This window comes from Armigeres subalbatus, chromosome 2 (assembly GCF_024139115.2).
Source record: "Armigeres subalbatus isolate Guangzhou_Male chromosome 2, GZ_Asu_2, whole genome shotgun sequence".
NCBI lineage: Eukaryota > Metazoa > Arthropoda > Insecta > Diptera > Culicidae > Armigeres > Armigeres subalbatus.
This window is the reverse complement of record NC_085140.1, coordinates 113328813-113348757: the sequence shown is the minus strand read 5'-3', so window position 1 is coordinate 113348757 and position 19945 is coordinate 113328813. Positions and strand designations below refer to the sequence as shown.

At 38.7% G+C, this 19945-nt stretch overlaps 1 protein-coding gene across 3 annotated transcripts in view; it reads right to left on the bottom strand.

Annotated features, from left to right (window-relative positions):
• The window catches only part of LOC134210687 (PR domain zinc finger protein 1), a 199601-nt gene that overhangs the window by 132976 nt on the left and 46680 nt on the right, over positions 1-19945 (bottom strand). For all 3 annotated transcript variants that reach the window (XM_062686888.1, XM_062686892.1, XM_062686890.1), the window contains exon 2: positions 12846-12888. The gene's annotated coding sequence lies outside the window, so the exon portion shown is untranslated. The remainder of the gene's footprint in view (positions 1-12845; positions 12889-19945) is intronic.

The following is a 19945-nucleotide window of genomic DNA, read 5'->3' as shown; positions in this document are numbered from 1 at the left end:
GTCGTACCTTCTCCCGAAGGCGCAAGGACTCGAAGAGGCGCATGAATCGGGAGCAGCCGACAGGGGAGTTGCGGGGTGAGTTCGTTGAACTTTTGTGGAGCGCTTCGCACAGTAGTGGCAGTGCTTCGTGCCTCTAACCGTGAACTCTGTCGTGTGGCGCAGTTTGCTTTTTAATTTGCAATGCAGCTGCTGCCGGGGAGTTCAGAGTTGTCAGATTTTCAGTAATTCTGAACGGTTTGGCAGAAAATATTTCAAATATTGAATGATCTGTTGGCTAATCCACAAATTCGAAAAATTTGAATTTCGAACATTGCTTCACAAATAAACTCTTAGAAACATTTGTTATATCTTGGTAACAAAATGCCTCGATGAAAACTATTTTTTTAATCGAGTGTAAAACATTCTTATATTTATTTAATAAGGCCAATACAAATATTTAAAACAAAATATGTCTCCCCCTTCGGATTTTTTACCCAAAAATAATAATTTGAGGGGCAACTAGAAGATTCCATTAAATTTTGGGAATTTCCAAAAGATTCTTTAACAAATCCGAGAAGTTTTTTTGATTTTATTATTTGTTATTTGATACGAAAATTATTTTAAGCCTTTAGTGGAATGTATTTACTTGTCATAAGACAAGTCTGTACTATGCCATTTAATACCGACTCGAAGTCGAATCAAGTACGAGACACTGAAGACGGCCTTACTTTTGAGGTCGAAAAACGTATCTGTCGAAGGTACAATAAGGTAGAGGAATTAAATGAAATAGTACAAACTCGTTATACGACTAGTAAATTCTTCTTTTCTTTTTATTGGCATTACATCCCCACACTGGGACAGAGCCGCCTCGCAGCTTAGTGTTCATTTAGCACTTCCACAGTTATTAACTGCGAGGTTTCTAAGCCAGGTTACCATTTTTGCATTCGTATATCATGAGGCTTCATACGATGATACTTGTTATGCTCAGGAAGTCGAGACAATTTCAATCCGAAAATTGCCTAGACCGGCACCGGGAATCGAACTCAGCCACCCTCAGCATGGTCTTGCTTTGTAGTCGCGCGTCTTACCGCACGGCTAAGGAGGGCCCACAACTAGTAAATACTTTCCACTAAAAGCTTAACATAATTTTCGTATCAAGAAAAATAAGGCCGATGCCATACTGACGCGTGTCCAAGGCAGAAGAATTCCTCTTGCTGATATTCTGCTACACGTCAGTCTGCTCGACGCGTCAGTATGACATCGCGCTAGGAATCAAAACAAGGAAAAAGTAGAATTCTCTTTGCATGTCTCGTTTCAGGATGAAAAAGGAGTTCCATAATGGGAGTTTCATTGGTGTGGCGGTGGATAGATAACAATTATTCGTGATGGGACGCCCACATTCAAGTGCTCCTTTCTCTGCGTTGGATTGACTTCAACTATGCGTGGAGAGACTCGTGCTTAGGAGTTTCTTCCTCTGCGTTGGTGGGCCGATCGCAAGAAGAATGGTGTTATTGTGAATCAGATGGATCACAATTCTGCATGGTGGGACGCCTTCAATATTGTGTTCCCTTCTGCATTTATGGGACGCCCGCAAGGATAATTGCTTTACTGTGGACCAGATGAATAACAATCCTGCGTGGAGGGATGCCCGTATTCAGAAGTTTCTTTATCCACGTTGGTGGGACGAGGACTGGATGGATCAAAATTCTACGTGGTGGAACGCCCACATTCAAGCGTTCCTCCTTCTGCATTTGTGGGAAACCCGCAAAACAATGCTTTATCGTGGATCAGATGAATAACAATCCTGCGTGGTGGGACGTCCACATTCTGGATTTTCTTCTTCTGCGATGGTTGGACGACCACTAGAAGAATGGCGTTATTGTGGATCGAATTGACTAAAACTTTACGAAGAGAGACGCCCGTATTCTAGAATTTCTTCCTTTGCGTTGGTGTGACGTCCTTATGAAGAATACTGTCATCATGTATCGGATGAGCCACCGTTCTGCGTGGGAGACTCCTACGTTTAAGTATTTTTTTCAATGCATTGTTGAGACGCCCGTGAGAAGATTGATATTATTGTAGATCGGATGGATCACAATTCTACATGATAAGATGTCAACATTTGAAAGTTCTTTAATCTATGAGGGTGGGGCTCGATTTTGAATGTTTAGGTTGAGCGGTTACCTGCAGACGACAAATGGCTATTGAAGGCCGGAGGATCAAAAAGTGACAAAGTATTCAAGAGTTTCATCCTCTGCGTTGATGTGACGATCTCCAAAAAAAATCCACAATAACGGATCGGGTCAGGCTGTCTTGGCACGGTGGTTTCCATACCACTAACCAAGCCGTCCACAACCAGGGCGTTAGGCAAGAAGATTCACGCTTCGATTGTGTGCTGTTCAATAGATGGTCTTCCTTTCTCCCTTTCACCCTCTATCGCTTCATACTTGTTCGCGCCCTAGCGAATGGCTTTCAATCTAATGATTTTCAATTATCTTTCGATTATCTACTCCCTCATACTTTGAGTAGAAATGACCGATAAAGCCGATAAACAAATCATTCGCTGTTTATAAAGTTTATAAAGTATATCTCCCGAATCAGTTCATTGTTGTTGCAACTTAGAAAAATTGTCTCTCACTATATGCTCCATAATAGTGCTGTCCAATGAGTAGCTCGAAGTAACTCGAAGTTGTTCCCGTCCTGCTTGTTCTTTTTTGTCAACAAATGGGCATGAGCAGGACAGGGAGAAACTTCGAGCTACTTCAAGCTCTCGATTGGACAGCACTAATGTGAGGTACACAGATGATAAGCGAGATTTTTTCATTTCGCTTTGGATTCAATCCGTGAAAGTACGTGATGGAATGTGCTCATTTTTTAATGGGCATTGAAAGTGAGCGACTGTGATCACCATCGTTTTACCTAAACTGTTAAATGTACATTCCTGCTGAATGAATGAAAAATTCACAACTTATGTGATGATTATACCCAGGAGTCTAGAGTTTTGATATTCAGAGTTGATTTTATGTAAAATATGCATCGATTTCTCAACATCAGAACTGTTGTTTAAAAAGTCATTTCTCCAGTTTGTCCTACCCACAATTTGGAACGTGGATGCTGCGCCTCTGATTGTAGATATGATGGATCACGATTCTGCATGGTGAGACGCCAACGCTTACCGATCGGTCAAATGTTGTCATGAATTCTCTGGTCGATAGTTCGCTAGCAATTTCAAATTGAATCGCCATCGTCTCCATCGACAATTTGTTGGCAATTGGTTCACATAGATCGATGCCAACTCGCCCCAATTCTCTGCTTTTAAGCGATAAATCGATAAATCACTCATTTTGACGAATCGGAAGAGCATTGAGGTTGCAACAGTTGTCTAGCTGAAGTCTTTCCTTCACCATACGCATGGTAGTGATTGTAATCATCTCAAGAAGCTTTTGGTTTGGAGATAAAGTTTCAAGCTCCATAAAGTTTCAACCGAGTAATCGTAGCACGGTTTGTCTTGAGACGTGCTACAGGCGATTCCGAACCTCAGATACAAGAAGCACAATAGCCATTTTCGGACAAATCGCTAAAATCCAGTATTTCGATACTAAATAATCATACTTGGAAAAGGAAGCACACAACGACCTTCTATCTACAGATTGTAGGTTGTACAGGTTGTAGTTGACGTCGTAGTTCGTAGTACAATGTTTCTTCCTTTGTTCTCAGTGCTTCATCCCAGGTTTACTTTTGGCTCCACAATTCTTGCATACTCACGATGAGATGGACCAGCACTGACAACAACAATGAATAATGGAAAATCTAAAAATAGATTCTGTGTGGATTCTGGCTGCAGAATACCACAGTAGATCTCGGCACAGTAGCGGTTAAATAACACAGAGGTCCCACCAAATAAACAAATGAATTATATATGTTCGAAAGTACCTTCCGTGCTTTTGAGGTTCCTTTAGTTGATGCTGCCGACGGAATTTCTAATTTGCACAACGTCATCAAACTAACCCGAACGTTTTAGTAAGACTTTCTTCGCTAAACAGAAGCTTCTGCTCCAGTTTTTCGGCCGAACGATCTGCCAAAAGCCCTTTCTTTTTTTGGAATCATTTGTGCAATTCAAAGCCAGTCAGCATTACCGAGTATTCGGTTCCATACACTTAGTTTTAGTTCTGATTTTTTTTTGTTTTTATCAAACAGGTCTTCGAGTTACATAATTTGTTTAGAAAATAAATGGGTCACTGCCTGATTACCTGAATCAGAATTTTAGGCTCATGACCAGAGACCGAAATATGCTCATAGTTGGGGATGCTGACTGTAAGACTGAGATATGATACACGGATCAGAAATATATTTCTCTCCATAATCTGTGCGTTGCTCATGGGTCACTTTGTCACCAGCAACAACCCATCCTGAACAGGTTTCCTTCCAAATGAATTATTGGCAGTGGCTGATTTTCTACTCGCCGCAACCACATCCAGGCGCTATATGCACAAAATAGCCAGCAAGAGTTAACCGCCAGAAATTTGTATGGCGAAAGACATCTAACGCTGGTTTTCTCAAAATTAGGAACTTTTCATGAAAAACTATTTGGTACCGGTTATGAGGGATGGTGTCTGCTACTACGCCTACCAAATATTTTTTCGACTAAAGTGCTTAAATTTGAGAAATCGAGCCTTAGATGCCTTTCGCCAGACTGATTTCAGAAAGTTAACTCCTAGTGTGCCGCTGTAAGCACGCTCAAAGCAGTCGATTCATTGATAACTTGTTGCAAAACATCAGCTGTCGGAGAATCATCAAGTGGGAAAAGTGTTCGACTCTAATAATCACATTTGTGACAACTTATTCTTTATAGGTATGGAAAATGTCGTTATTTTTGTTCAGCATCCATTTTTCAGCGATTGCTCCTGAAACTTCATCGTGGATTGAGCTTTGATTGATTCCCAACCCTGAGCATAATGTAGTTGGAAACCACTATCATGTAATATATGACAACGTTGGAGTTTTTCGAGGCCATCTACGATATCAACTATGGCCGTGAGCAAAAGTGTTCCCATCTGACAGAGGAATTCTTCGGACAGGAACGTGAACGATGAAAATTCCAATGAGGGTGGCCCCAACAACTTTTTCGATTGTGGTTTTTGGACGAAACACTTTCAACTGGAAGTGAAACTTGGGAAAGATCTGGGATGGGAACCGAATTAACAACTGCCATTGAAAGTATGTCATCCGGCCGGCAACCCATGCTTCCTGGATGGGATTGGACCTGGACACAACATAACATCACACTTTTCACTTTCACTATTGTATCGTTTTTTTTAATTCTTATTATTGTGTTTATATTGTATTGTTCAACCATTTTCGGACATACAACCCGACCCTTTCGACAGAATCACATTCACTCACCAGCAAAATGACTTATTCTACCAAACCACCGTTTCGGCCAAACTTTTTGATCAACAAACCTATGTGGTCCAACAACTTTTTTTTTGGTTAAATGAGCTGTTCGGCCAAACGGCATTTTCGGCTGTATGTCCATTTTGGCCGCATGTGTTTCAGTCTAATGGATTATTCGACCAGATTACAAACAGCTAAGTATAATGGCCTTCGACTAGAAAGGATTCGATTTGAATTTCAGCCAAACGGACCACCGCCCCCCCCGCGTCAAGTTTGCTTTTGGAAGAGGCATTCAAAATTACCCGAATCTATGTTGTTCAGCCTTTTGTCTTTTGTAAAGCATGATGCGGGATGAGAAACTCCGAGATTGCGGCGAAGTAAGTTGATTTTGAGTTCCTTTTCATTCGACAAAACTTTCATCTGCCTTCAAACCTTAAAAATCTGATAAGAAAATTATTTTGAGCTTTTTAGTGGAATGTCTTCACTTGTCATAAGACGAGTTTATACAATTCCATTGAATTCCACCACTTAATTGTATCTTGACAGATACGTATTTCGACCTTAACAGTAAGGCCTTCTTCAGTGTCTTGTACTAGGGACTCTCGTACAGTGACTTGGCCATGAGACAAGTCGAGTCAAGTACGAGACACTGAAGACGGTGCCAAATACCAAAAAAAATCTACTAATTTACTAACTAATATACTAATCTACTAATCTATTGCGATCATCTCTTAAGCGGTGCCTGCCCATACGCTTAAACATGGTTTAAGGCCTAAGCGGAGGTGAAGAAATCGACTCTAAATTAAATGTTGTTAACCCTCTTTATCACAAAACTTTTGATCCATTTAATTGACGTTCCTCAAAGCTCTCATAATTAGATCTTTTTTGAAAAACTCTATTTTGATTTACTGTTATAAACAAATTTTCTTATTATGCCTAGGCATGCTTTTCCGATAAATCGTTTATATTTTAATGAAGGCGCCCCTCGCATACTCACATTTTCCTCTTGAGAAATTCTGCCCTCCTAGAAGATTTTTTTAACAGCCAAACCACCCGCCTCCGTAACATTTAAATTTTCTTCTAGGGCAGGCAGCCCAGTATATCCAATTTTTCTTGGCAGGCGACCTTGAGAACCTACACATTTTCTACTTGAGGATTTTTGTGTTTTAAGAGCACTTTATTTTTGCAAAAGCAATCTTTTCTGGTGGTTTATCATTATTAAGCAGGCCTTCTTCAAAACATTAAAATTTTCGACTCTCCCGGTCTGATTGAGTCAAAACGATTAGTTTTGTCTTGCCCGAAGTTTCAGCCTGTATATTTGGCCTTTTTCAGTTTGAAACTGTCTATCACCCTTGAAAAAGGCCAATTATATAGACCGAAACGTCGTGAAAAGCAAAACTAATCGTTTTGACTCAATCAAACTGAGAAAGCCATAAAATATAGCACTAAATCTTTTTGACGTTTCTATGAAAAAATATCACTCACCTAGTAACGATTTGCAGGGAAATGCATTCCAGAAGCAGATTTGGTTTCAAAATGCTGGAAAATTCGTTCCAGAGGCATCAATCCCAAGCAACATTTTTGATTTTATAAAGGTCTTAAAAACCATAACCCGTTTTACAAGACTTCTATAAAATCATCATAAAACCAAAATGTTACTGGGGATCCCTTCATAGATTGAATTATATTGAACATGGTGCGTGATCAAGAATAATTAATAAGCTAAAAATGACATTGCATGTAAGAAAGGTGTACCTCAATATGTAAAGAGCGCAATTCTTAAATCATGAAATTCCAGAATTCCAATAACTGGAGTACAGGCCTTAAGGTTAATACGCATCACGAAAGAACTGTTTGTTCCTTTTAGAAATCAAAAATGCTATAAACACTTAATTTTTTTACCGGGATCTCAGCAAAATGATGAACTTTCACCGAGATTCGCACAGCCGTGCCCCAGCAAACATGTTTTTACCGATATTTCTGTCAAAATTGATGAAAATCAGCAAATAAATTGCCGAAGTTCAGCAAACAAACGGCATTTTTGCTGAAATATCAGTCTTTCATTTTGCTGGCGCACGGCTGTCGGGTTTTTGCCGAGCTGCAGAAATAAAAACTAAATGTGTGTAGGAGATTATTTCAACCAAATTGAATATGAATTGAATGTACGTTCCTTTCAAGGCCATCCGTGAATTCCAAGACGTGGAGTACAAGCCTTTAGGTCAATACGCATAACGAAAGATCTATTTGCTCCTATCAGAAAAGCAACATGCTCTTAGTGATCATTTGAACCAAATTGGATGTGAATGGAATGCAGGTTCCATGCAACGCCATCCAAAAATTCCAAGAATTGGAGTACAGGCCTTAAGGTCAATGCATATAACGAAAGATTTGTTTTCTTATTTTAGGAGTTCAAGCCATGACGAGCTCGTTGGTCTAGTTGCTACCGTTTCTGCCTTATAAGCAGGAGGTCGTGGTTTCAATTCCAGGCTCGTCCCTTTCCTACTTTGTATTTCTATCTTAGTTCTTTCTGTGTTTCACGTTCTACCAAAACGATTCCTACTGTTATAACCTTCCACACTTAACGAATCCAAAACCTCCCGTGGCACCTAAGAGAGCCCGTAGAGTTCTCTGCATCTTTCTTAAGTAGGTGTCCAACTAACCATCCTTTCCCTTCCTCAGCATTCGCAAGGACGTGGCCAGGACAGATCTCGACTATTGGAGAAGAGCATTGCTTCCATCTAAGAGATAGTGATTAGTCCCAAATCAATATCTGTGGTAACCAAGGAATGTAATTGTCGCTGAAAAATGCAAATAACAAGCGACAAAAGAGAATAGTGATAACTCTTTGTCCTCATCTACAGAGGATAAAGACATTGTTGCGCTCTATTTTATTTGCAACAAACATGGAGAGGTAATTGTTGTGAACTTTTCAAACTGCGATAACTTGTATATTTCAGAAGTAAAACACAAATCATGACAACAGATGGTTAAGTTTATGTCTAAACTATGATAACTGATATTTATTTAACCAAAAACATCATCGAAAACCGACTACTTCTCAAAATGCACGGCAAGCGATCATTGTCCTATTCTGTTGCAGTTTGGGACAAACGCTTATTGCGAGTTGAGTTTGTCCCAACATTTACAAGAGAGGACAATGTTGTTGTCATTGGCAATGTTGTTATTTTACATTCCTTGGTGGTAACGGATGAAAGTGATGCTACTTTCATACAATAGTCCAGGCTTGTACCACCTACGAATTTGTGCGAAATGCTCAATGCTAATGCTAATGCTAATGCTAAGCCTGAAATCCTATACGTCAGGTAATTCTTGATTGAACTGGGATGCAACAATAGTTGAAAGTGTATCCTTTTTTTTCTATGGATCACAAGGGCATCAATCTTTTTTTTAGGTATTAAGAGACTACTGGTTATGCGTGTAGAACTTAAATCATGTGCTCCAGGGAATTCTTGGAAGACTCTTTGAATCAGCAAAGGCACTAACTGTTGTTAAAAGAGAAAACTGTTTTTTTGCTACGTGTGTAGACCGTAAGACCCATACTACAGGAAATTCTTGCATGACCTAAAACGGAAAACGGTGCCTATACTCCAGGCCATTCTAGGATGACCTGAAACGCATGGTTATAGGAGGCGTATTCAATTTGATTCCGTGGATCAAATAGAGCCGGAATCATTTAAAAATAGCTTAACCATTTAGTAACGCGTGTTGACCTTCAGCTATTCTCCAAGGAATTGTGGGATGCTATTCTCCAGGGAAATTTTGTATATCCTGGAAAGGAACAATATGGAAGGCTTATCCAATTTAATCAATTAGATAAAGTAGGGCATGCACCATTGTCAAAGAGAGATAACAGCCCTTTGGTTACGCGTGTTGACCTTAAGGCCTAAAATCCAGGAAATTCTTGGAGGGAAAGAAACAGCTCTTTAAGATTTATTTAATTTTGTTTTATGGATCAAATAGGAGATGAACCATTTTTTCAAAGAGATATCAGTCCTTTGGTTATGTGAGTAGATCTTAAGCTCATGGTTACGCGAGTAGACTCCAGGGAATTCTTCGATGACATGGAATTGAATACATGTTGAAGGCAAATGTTGAAGATGCAAAACAGCTACTTAGTTTTTTGGGTTTTGAAGAGTGCCTCCTGAGTTGTTTAGTTTCGGATGACAATATTGCTTAAAATTCTTTTTAAGTCTCCTGCCGTAAAGATGACGGTGAATTAAATGATATTGGAGAAAGCGGAGCCCAAGCGGCTGCAAACGCTGAAAAAGTCGGTCAGGAACGAAATTCTCCTGCAGAATGCGGTTCCCTTGCTGTCTCGACTGCAGCTCGTTTCGATTATGGGCGAGACAACACTGTTAATATTTTTTTCCGGAATGTAGCTTTAGATTTCGAGTTATATAACTATTTCACACGTTAAGCAGGCAGTGGTTGGACATGACACTGGCAATCAATAGCGTTCTGAAAGTTGACCCAATGTGGACAGACTTTTGTAAAGACCTACTAAAATAAGAGAAGGAGCTGAACGTTCAGCTCAACGCCGTTCACGAAGCGTTCTGTATTTTTAATTTAATATCTTAGACATATTATAGCCGCAAGTTGAAACCCGTGGAGAAGAAATACGAACTGACGATCGAATCCTCTGAAAAGAAATTACTTAACCTGCCCGTTCCTCAATTGAACGAGGTTCAATTTAAATACTCCCCAGAAAAGATGATATTTTCAATCTTGTCAATCTCAACGCGAATCTGGACTCCAGAATTTGCATCTTAAGTTCATGGTATGTTCATTCAAAAAATTGAAAAAAAAGGCGTAAATGTTTTGATTATTACCAGGTGGGCGGAAGCGGTAAAACAACTTTCTTCAAAATAATCACCGGAACCTCTGGTTGGGTAACTTCGCGCAGCATCACGTCGACTGGCTAGACAAGAGCGTCAACTGCGTGGAACAGTTGGGGAATGCATATCCGCAAAAAGATCGAAGAGCTTCCTCGGAAACTGGGCTGTATTGGATGTGTTAGTCGGTCTGGCAATGTCTGGCTCAAGAGGCACGTTTCCCTCATTTAGGGAGATTTCTACCACCGCCCTCACTGGTCGTTCAGGTGGTGGTGCTCCTTACGGCAAGACAGAAATCACGCGTGGCTCTGGCTAAGATGTCCATAGGTCGGCCGAACTTCCTGATGCTCTATGAACCGACCAATCACATTTCTTTAACAGTCCTCAAACCAGCGCAAAATATATGACATAACCTCGAAGAAAAAAACTGAAATATCAGAACGATGGCGGAAATAACTAACTGAATCGATTGAAAACCTACGTTTTTTCAAACTCGGCAAAATCTGGCTTGGGAAATGAATTTGATTAAAAATCATTTTACACTAGGTTCCTTTTGATTGTCAATTGAATGATTACACATAATGTGAATGTTTTATGACATAGGTACACACAACTTGCTTGAATTTTATGAGCAAATAGATGAATGACGGTCTGTTGCAAGTATTCTGATTAAAGTTACAAAGCTTTGATAGGCGAAAAATCAGTCAAATACCTACTGATATTTTGGTACCTGTTTCTACAAATCCAACCAATTACTAATCCTGCTAACGTCCATCTCTATTTTGTCCCCCTAAACAATCTAAACAAGCAAACCTCTTTTCAAAATCATCTCACTAGACGGTTCTTGACTGCAACGGTTTGCGATCTTGTTTCAAATTCTCCAAAATGCGGCAAATATTTTGCAGAAACTTGACAATATCCGGACACTTCACTAGATTGGTACTTGTTGTCCAATTTGAAATGGATAATGTGAACTCCGAAAGCGTATCAATATTTAAGTTTAATGACAATAAGGCGCGAAGATTCTTTTACACAACACTCACGATATGGTTGATATGAGAATTAATATGAGAATATGAATTCATTTCCGTTCTCATTCTACGACCAAAATATTAGAAGTCAATCCAAAAGGCACTTGGTGCGGTTTCGTCGAACCCCAACCATATGAGTTCATGAAGAAAGCTGACCATTAAAATTCTTTTAATCAAATCTTGTAAATTATTTTGATTTCAGCTTTTCATCCGGCTTAAATCCCAATCAAAAGTAATCAGATTTGTGGGAAGAAGGTTTTATTAACCAATGCTTAGATTTGAAATGAAAATATCGTCGCCTTTGAAACATAGAAGGATTTTTGGGTTCCAGAGATGAGCCAGCATAGGGCTACAAATCTCTCTAATAATGAATTTCAGGTTACACAAAGATGCACCTTACTGCTACAGAAATTAGTAATAAGCTCTCGCCGAGGAACATGTTCCTCGTGTGAAAAACTCAAAATCTGGCAACCTTGTTTCACTGTTTGAAATTTCACTTCGTTCGCCCGATGCGAATCCCGGATTTATTCGAAACAGCCGGTGATGCGGTGCTTGGCAATGAATGAGAAGTAGGCAGCAAATAAAGTCATGATTCGATTAAAGTGCTGCATCTCATTGCATTTAGCACTTTTTTCCTCCGATTTCGGACTCGCCAACTTCTTATTTCATATGGCTTCCGAGAGAATTAGCATCATCGGTGCATTTATTGTTTTCATTTTCATATGAAAATGCCTTCAAGCCGTGCTTCCTCACCTTCCGCGCGCCATTTCGTCGTCCTCATAAATAGAGCATTAATGGCGTCGGTGCATTGGTCGTCACTGCGGTGCTCATACTTTATTATTTTCCACTTTTTTGAAGTTTAAAGGTTGTTGACACTTTTGCGTAGTGTCCCTTCGAGCCGATAAACCGCCGCGCCACGGCGCTCGGTCAAATATTTGTATCGGTAAGTATTGTTCTTCGGTTGTTTTTGTTTACACCCGGTAAATAAAATGCAAAAACATAACTCCAAAGCACTGATGGATTCGTTTCGAAGCGGGGCTTTGATTTGAAATTACGTCTCAACCGCACGTAAGTCGTCCTCTCCGCCGGTCACCCCAGCTCCTAGAGGAGGCGTTGAAAAGCGAGTAGAGTTCAGGGCGAAAGTGCAACGTTCTGTGTTTTCTACATCAGAACTAAGGGCGAAAGGGAAAAAAGGACGAGTGTTGGTCATCGGGAAGTGCCGGGGAACGACGCAGCAAGTCGATTTCGTTCGGCTGCCCCGTTGTTGCTTGATTGAAGGCTTTGCGGGGAATTCGAGAAAATACGTTGGGTTAGGTTAGGGTTTAACGCGGTGACTATTCCGTTCTTGGTGGAAGAGTTCATCGAACTGTACCGTTTCGCAATTCTGATTCACTCGGGTAATCGGACGCCCGTCGTCATCGACGGACAGGGTGGGAAAATATGGAAATTGAACTCGATTGGCCTATTGCGTGATCGCGACGGGTGCGCCTGTTAGAATCGAAACAGCAGTTTACGTTAACCAGAATGTTGAATAAATGATGGGCTTATGAATTAATATTGCAGATATGTTGAGCGATTGATGTCTTACCTTTTGCCTCTATTTGTTGCCCATAGATTACGATTTGATTTATCTGGAAGAAAGAAATAAGAACATTTTGATTAGTATGGAAATCAGTACCGACGTCAATGATGATGGCAAAATAGTATTTATCATAAAATATCTTGTTACGTAGCAGGTACCTGAACGCAGGAGGGACCTGTTTGGAAATTTTCGGTCCAGACCCATAACGGTACCCGTAGACCGCATCCCTCAAAATGCATACAAAAAGGCCCAGTGCTGCAGGTCCGAATATGCGTGCTGCACAAAAGAATTAAGAATGAAAAAGGTCCCGAAAAGAACGGTATTTTCGGATAACTCACACCTCGCAGCAGGACTCCGTCAACGCACTGTTGTTTTGTTCAGGCAACCAACAACGGTCCAGGTGAGAGGAGCGATATATCTTCCATGAATGGAATAGGCGAAACCGAGAACGTGCGCAAACAACGGACAGATCGAGACCGATCGGTTTGTATGTTGGAACCGCTCCGAATGAAACTTATTTTGTTTTACAACTGTGCTTTGTGTGGTCATGTTAGTTTTTTTCATTTATCATAAAACAAAAGCATGAAAACGGATTCTACCGTGGATATTGGATGCAAAGGCGATAAATTTCTTAATAATTTGAAAAATTCAGAAGTCACGTTACACATTTCACATTTGAATTGATTCAGAAAGACATTTTTTAGAAAAACGCACAACAATTCAGGGCTTTTAGAAGCTCAGCGGTAAATATAAAAGGCATGTATTTGAAATATGTTTGCATGTAGAACAAAAAAGCATTTAGATTTAATCTCTTCCTGTCTTTGTTGGCATTGGTGCCTTGCAGCTCAGTGTTTTATTTTTCAAGCACTTTAACAGTCATTATATGCTAGGTTTTCAAGCCATATGACCATTTATGCATTCGTAGGGTATATGGCTCAAACCTTGGTCTGATATGCTGTGGTTGAGCACATTTATCGTTGTAAATCTTAATGTATTAAAGCTTTATTCAAAATTATGCCACCAGACGGCTTGCTTACTTTTGATTATTACAATAATAACATTTTTATTAGTTCAGTGATAAAGACATTAAGGCTCCAGCAATCATCTACTGGTTTTTTTTCAGATCGCTTAAAAATTCACGATAGTTTCTATCTCCTGGTCATGCAATTTTAATCATGGCGTGATCCAACACTGGTCGATAATGTTTCCGTGACGATGATTTCGATTGCATTTTTTTACTTGGTGAGACGTCTGTTTCTCTGTAAATGCAAAATAAACGTTTCTAAGTATGATAATGATCATCCAATCAATCATGAAATAAATAAGTGCCAATAAATCCCGGCGGTCAATGTTACATGCAGTGTTGGTAAAAACTCAAATTCTCAAATCTCATCCACGGTTCAAATTAAGCGCGAGGCAAACCTCACCCGACTCATGGCCCAGAGAATCATCCATGAGTGGACTCGCGATTTGCATTATTGCATGCTTTTTGCATGTTCTTCTTCGCTAAATTCATCGGAATAACTTTCTTTGCTTAAAACAATAGATAAAAAATCCACGAGTAAACATAAAATACGCTTCGATTGGGTTTTGACACTTTTTGGAGCGAAATCATTTTTTGGCAAATGAGCGAAACGTTGCGATTCTGCGTGAAAAACTCATGCACGATGCTTTCCATGCAGAATCGCAAGCGAGTCAGCTCGCGCATGAGGCTTCGGTTAGTGAGATTTGAGCATGATTTTACCAACACTGGTTACATGTGCCGATTATTAACGAAATACCCATTAGATCAATTGCCCTATGAATCATTTACCTGCAATTCACTTTCGACTAAATGATCGTTCAAACAAATGTCCTCTCGATTGAACGTCCTTTCGACGAAATGCCATTTAACCAAACGTCATTCGACTTATATAATTATATATTCTTATATATTCTTTGTATTCACCTTGCTAAAAATGTCATTCGGCTAAATGTCCAGAAACCCACCCTTTAGGTCAAACGCCCTACGATTTGTTCGGCTGCAATTTTCGTTCAACTGCCCATTCGACTAAATGTCCCTTCTACTAAACATCCTTCCATCGAAGTGTCAGTCGACCAAACGTCACTTGACAAATTGTGCAAAAACCTCAAAATTCAGCGATAAAAATTCGGCGATAAAAACGAAATATTACAGTACCTTAAAAATCGGTGAACTTTAGGTTTGTTTAATAAGTCCGGTGAATAGTAAAATCATTGCAAATTTTAAGGACATTACATTTTTAAACCTTCCGGAACTCGCTTGGTTCTGAATCACTCACGCGGCGGGCTTTTGTGAACAACATATAACGGTGCAAGTATTTTTTTCCGACAGGTGAGTCCCAAAAGGTTAAAAATCTCAAAAACCTGGAATAAAAAAAATGGAATATTTCCGAAATTTTGATATGTATAAAATAGTATTCAAAATTGAAACAAGTTCCTATATTTTGATTTTTTTTTAATTCAAAAAACTTTAAATACTTTAAATAGGGTTTGTTTAGAAATAATTCGGTATTTTTTAATTAAGAAAGTAACTAGGAATTGTTCACAACATTTTTAGAGAATTTTCCAATTTTGAAACTTGTAGATAATTTGAAAAATGTAGATAATTTGAGAAATTGAAAAACAAAATCGGAAATTATCAACATTTTATAAATTGAGATGATCGACATTTTTCGTAGGAAAACTTTTATTGACTAAATCAAATATTTTTTAAAAATAACTTTCAAAAAAATTAGACCTTTTTCAACGCTGAAATCGTATTTGAGCTTATCATTGACCTAATTTAAGACCAACATTAGGCGAATTCTTAATGCCGGTTCACTCTGCTGCACTTTTCTTTAGATTCCTGTTTTTGATTTCAAAATAGTTAGAGGCCGTCAAAAAATATAGGTTCTCTGGGAAAGTTGACCTTAAATTAATCTGTAAATTGATTTAGACAATGAAACGAGAAGAAATTTTTAACGTAAAAGAAAAATATTGCAGATACGGTGTATGGCTTATTTTTCTGTTAGAAATACAAAACATTTAAAACTGTAAGGTTTTGTTTAATCTTGAGAATTCTATGCCGAATAACACGTCGGGTGGAAACACATCTAGCCAATTTCCATTTGGCAAACTAAATGTTTCGCCGGAGTGCTCATTAGGTCTAAAACGGAGTTTCCGAAAATGTCATTCGACCGAAAGCGACATACGGTGGAAAAGAACGTTTGGATGCAAAAGTCGTTTAGCCTGACAGATCATTTAAGACAGAAAGTATTGTCAGGTCGAGGTGGTCGTTTGGCGGAAGAAATCGTTCGATCGAATGGGTCATTTGGCCGACAATGTCGTTTAGCAGAAAAAGTCGTTTGGCCGAATAGATCATTTGGACAAAAAAGGCATTTTAGCCGAAAAGGTCGAAGAAAAGGTTGTTTTAAAGAATGAATCATATGGCCGAAAATGCCGTTTGGCCTAAATGATACTTTGGCAGAAAGAGCTTTTTCGCCGACCGGATCATATGGTCGAAAATGTCATCCGGCTAAACCCCTAGCAGCAAACATGTTCCATGTAGGTCACTGCAACTCATATGTGACCAGATTTGGTCACATTCATGATGCTGCAAACACTTCTGTCTGATTTATGCCGCTCAACACGGATCGTATAGCCAGAAATATTGTTTGTCATTTTTGTTCATATGACTTGTTAGGCCAAACGACATTTTCGGTCATATGACCAGTTCGGCCAAATGGCCATTTCAGCTGAACGAAAATTTCGGCCATACGGCACTTTTGGTCATTTTCAGATATATGAATACTGGCTGTGCATGTGCCAAGACAAGACAAGACAAGACGAACGACATTTTCAGATATATGACCCGTTCGGCTAAATAGTGAATTTTTACGAAACGACCAAACGGCATTTTCGGCAAAATGAAATTTACAGTCTAATGACTTTCGTCCAGATGGATTTGGATCTAATGGTTTGTTCGACCAAATGATATATTAGGCCTAACGGCCCTTCAATGTTCGGCCCCATTTTTCAACACAAATATCTCGATATTAAAGGGACCATCGATTAATGAATAGCATTTGTGAGGATAAATTTGGAGTTATTATAAACTGATAAACTGATTAGAGTAGCCATGATTTATATCGGCCTAAAAAAATTGAACTAAGAAAAAGTTTCCTGTATTTTGAAAATATCACAATCCAAAAAAGCAATCAAAAATGTTAGTTTTGGATATTTGCGTGAATTTTACAAACTTCGAAGCAGCCATGAAGTTTCAAAGGCAATGATGTTTCCAAAACACTATTTTTTCTATCGACGAATATTGAAAATTTTTACACTATTTCCAAATGCAAACAGTTTCAAAAGATCTTTCTTGAAACAAAAATCTTGTAGATTTAACAAGAAGAAAATATCAGAATACATATATGAATAAATTAAAAAAAAGCAAAGGAAAAGTCAAAACAAAAAATTAAAAACGAATTTGATTATGTAAGTTTCTGCAATCTTTGTGTTCCGTTTGATATTTGAAAAGTCAAACAATCAGCTATTTGGATTTTTAAATTTTTGTTCCTCAAGCGTGCGGTGCACATCACGGATACTAGACGCTTTTGTTATTTTCAAGGCACCATTGAACTCTCGAAAAGAGTGTGAAACATTCATCTCCATGAAGCGTTCGGCACGAATTTCGAAAAGCATTTGACTGCAATAAATGTGCCTCTCAAAGAAACATCGGGGCCAGTTCCATGATGACAATTATTGAAATAATTCGGAGATGGACCGCATCAACATCCCAATCGTTACCAAATTTTTAAGAGATGCAACGGAGGAAAATGGCGTTCTCGAACGTTGTCTCGCCTGTATTGTAGCCTTCTTGGCCATGTGGATTCGATTCTCACTCTAGTAAGGAGAAAACTGCCATTCTGCCGTATTATTGTAGACATCTACCCGTTGTGTTGTGTTAAGTATTCAGTCTGTGTCACCTTTGGACTAAGACGGCGATTCTGTGTTTTTTTTAACAATAAGCGAGTGTTCTATGGCGTTTTTATAGCGGTATTAGTTCCCAATGGCTAACGATTTAAATCAGATGATGTTTGATTAAGTTCAATTTTCTTCTTTAAACTTGTTTCAATGTGAAGATCTTTTTCATCCCACATTGCTGACCAGTAAAGTAAACTTAATTGTTCACAATATGCGACAAATTTCGTATGACTTTTTTGTAATTCTGGCTAAAGTGGAAGAACAGGCATGAGTTTTTAAAGGCAGACTTATCGAATTCTGTTTTGATAATCTTCAAATCAGTGGAAACATAATAAATAAATAGGTCTGCATCCATAAATTTCGTAACGCTTAGAGGGAGACTCGAGTGAAGTATGACCATCCATACAAATTTTTTAGATGTTTCATTCAAAAAGTGTGTTATAGGAAAAAAGGGGTTGAAAATGACGATTTTTGCGTTACGTAATGAATGGATTTTCCCTAAACAAGTAGGCCATGATATATCTGCAGTTACATTTCTGTTTTCTTCCTATATACTGTGCCATACAACAAAATCACAAATTTCGCGATCATTTTCCAAGGCTCTCATAGATGTGAAAAATTTCTCCACAGTACAAATAGCACGTGCTACACACTAAAAAATCATGGATTTTACATGTTACTGAATCATTGATGCTCTTAACTTTCTATAACTTAATCTTAAATAAGACTTAAACGTACGTTTCTCTTCATGTATCTTTCAAAGAAATGTTCTAACGAAAATTTACACGAACATGAACTGGAGGCATACATCAGTCAGTCAGTAGTCTGATCGTTTGGTAGGTGTGCGGTCGTGAAAACTTGATCTATGTCGGCTGATTTTGGTGTTTTCGCCAATATTCTAAACACAGTTAAACAGGGTCCGTGATTGATAGTGCGAACAAATTGAACAATATTTTTTGATAAAATTCACGATAATCAAAATAGAAAACATGAATGACAACACGACACAAGATTACAGTGTAACAAAACAACGAAAACAGTAAAACGAATTTCCCCCAGAAGAAGGCTGCCAAACACAGCCGAAACGACGGGCAGTTAAAACATTATTGTTTGAACAATTTTGAGACTGTAAAGCCGAATCCCATCACGTATATTTAACAGTCGAGACACCGTTTTTATTCATAGATCATTGAGGATATGACTAACTAGGATAATATCTAATACATCATCACCACAGGTCCCTTCGCATGTGGAGCATTAGATTTATTGATTTATTGTTGAGCGTATGCCCCCGAATTTGGTCATTTTTATATCAGTTTGTGATAAATACCTATCACGATGTGCTTCTTATCGTGGGTGTGTGCAGAAGCTGAACGTGAGAGATTTTTCCTGTTCGGATTTCAATTCCGATAAAAATTCAATTTCACTATGCCCACCAAATTATGATGTTAAAGATAATGCTAAAGCAAGCTCTCATACAGTTCTATCGTTGTAGTTCCTGTTTCAAAATCATCAGATGAATCATTTTATTTCGTTTTTTTTTATTGTGGGGTTCTTCTTTATATCAACCGCGATTTCCACATGTGCCAGTCGTGTACGTAAACAGAATTTGATGAGTCCTCTGCACCATTTAAAACCGCCTGAGAATATGATCGGATTGTGATCGGAAAGTTTTCATGGCATTAGTATGCCAGTTTGAAGGTATTCTAAGAATTCCCTGGATTATAGGCCTTAAGGTCTTTACGCGTAACCAAAGATCTGTTCTCTTAATTTTAGAATTGAAACCTGCGCTTAGAGGCCATTCAAACCAAATTAAAAACGTTACACGGGCTATTCAATTTCAAGCATTTGAGTAGATATAGGGGATCTGTTCCGATCTCCATCTCACTGTACATATATCCATCTCATCGCCAAACAAAGAAATACGGCACCAAATTTGTCGCTTCTTTTTGTCAACATGCGTGCTCACTGCTGAAAAAAATCACAAAAATAATAAACAAACCAAATTCCTTTCCATTGCTTTGTTTTTGATGGGATGGAAATAGGAGCCATGAGATGAAGTGGCGAACCGTTCCCGTAGTACATATGGTATAAACGTATAACAAAAGATAAATTTTCTCCTT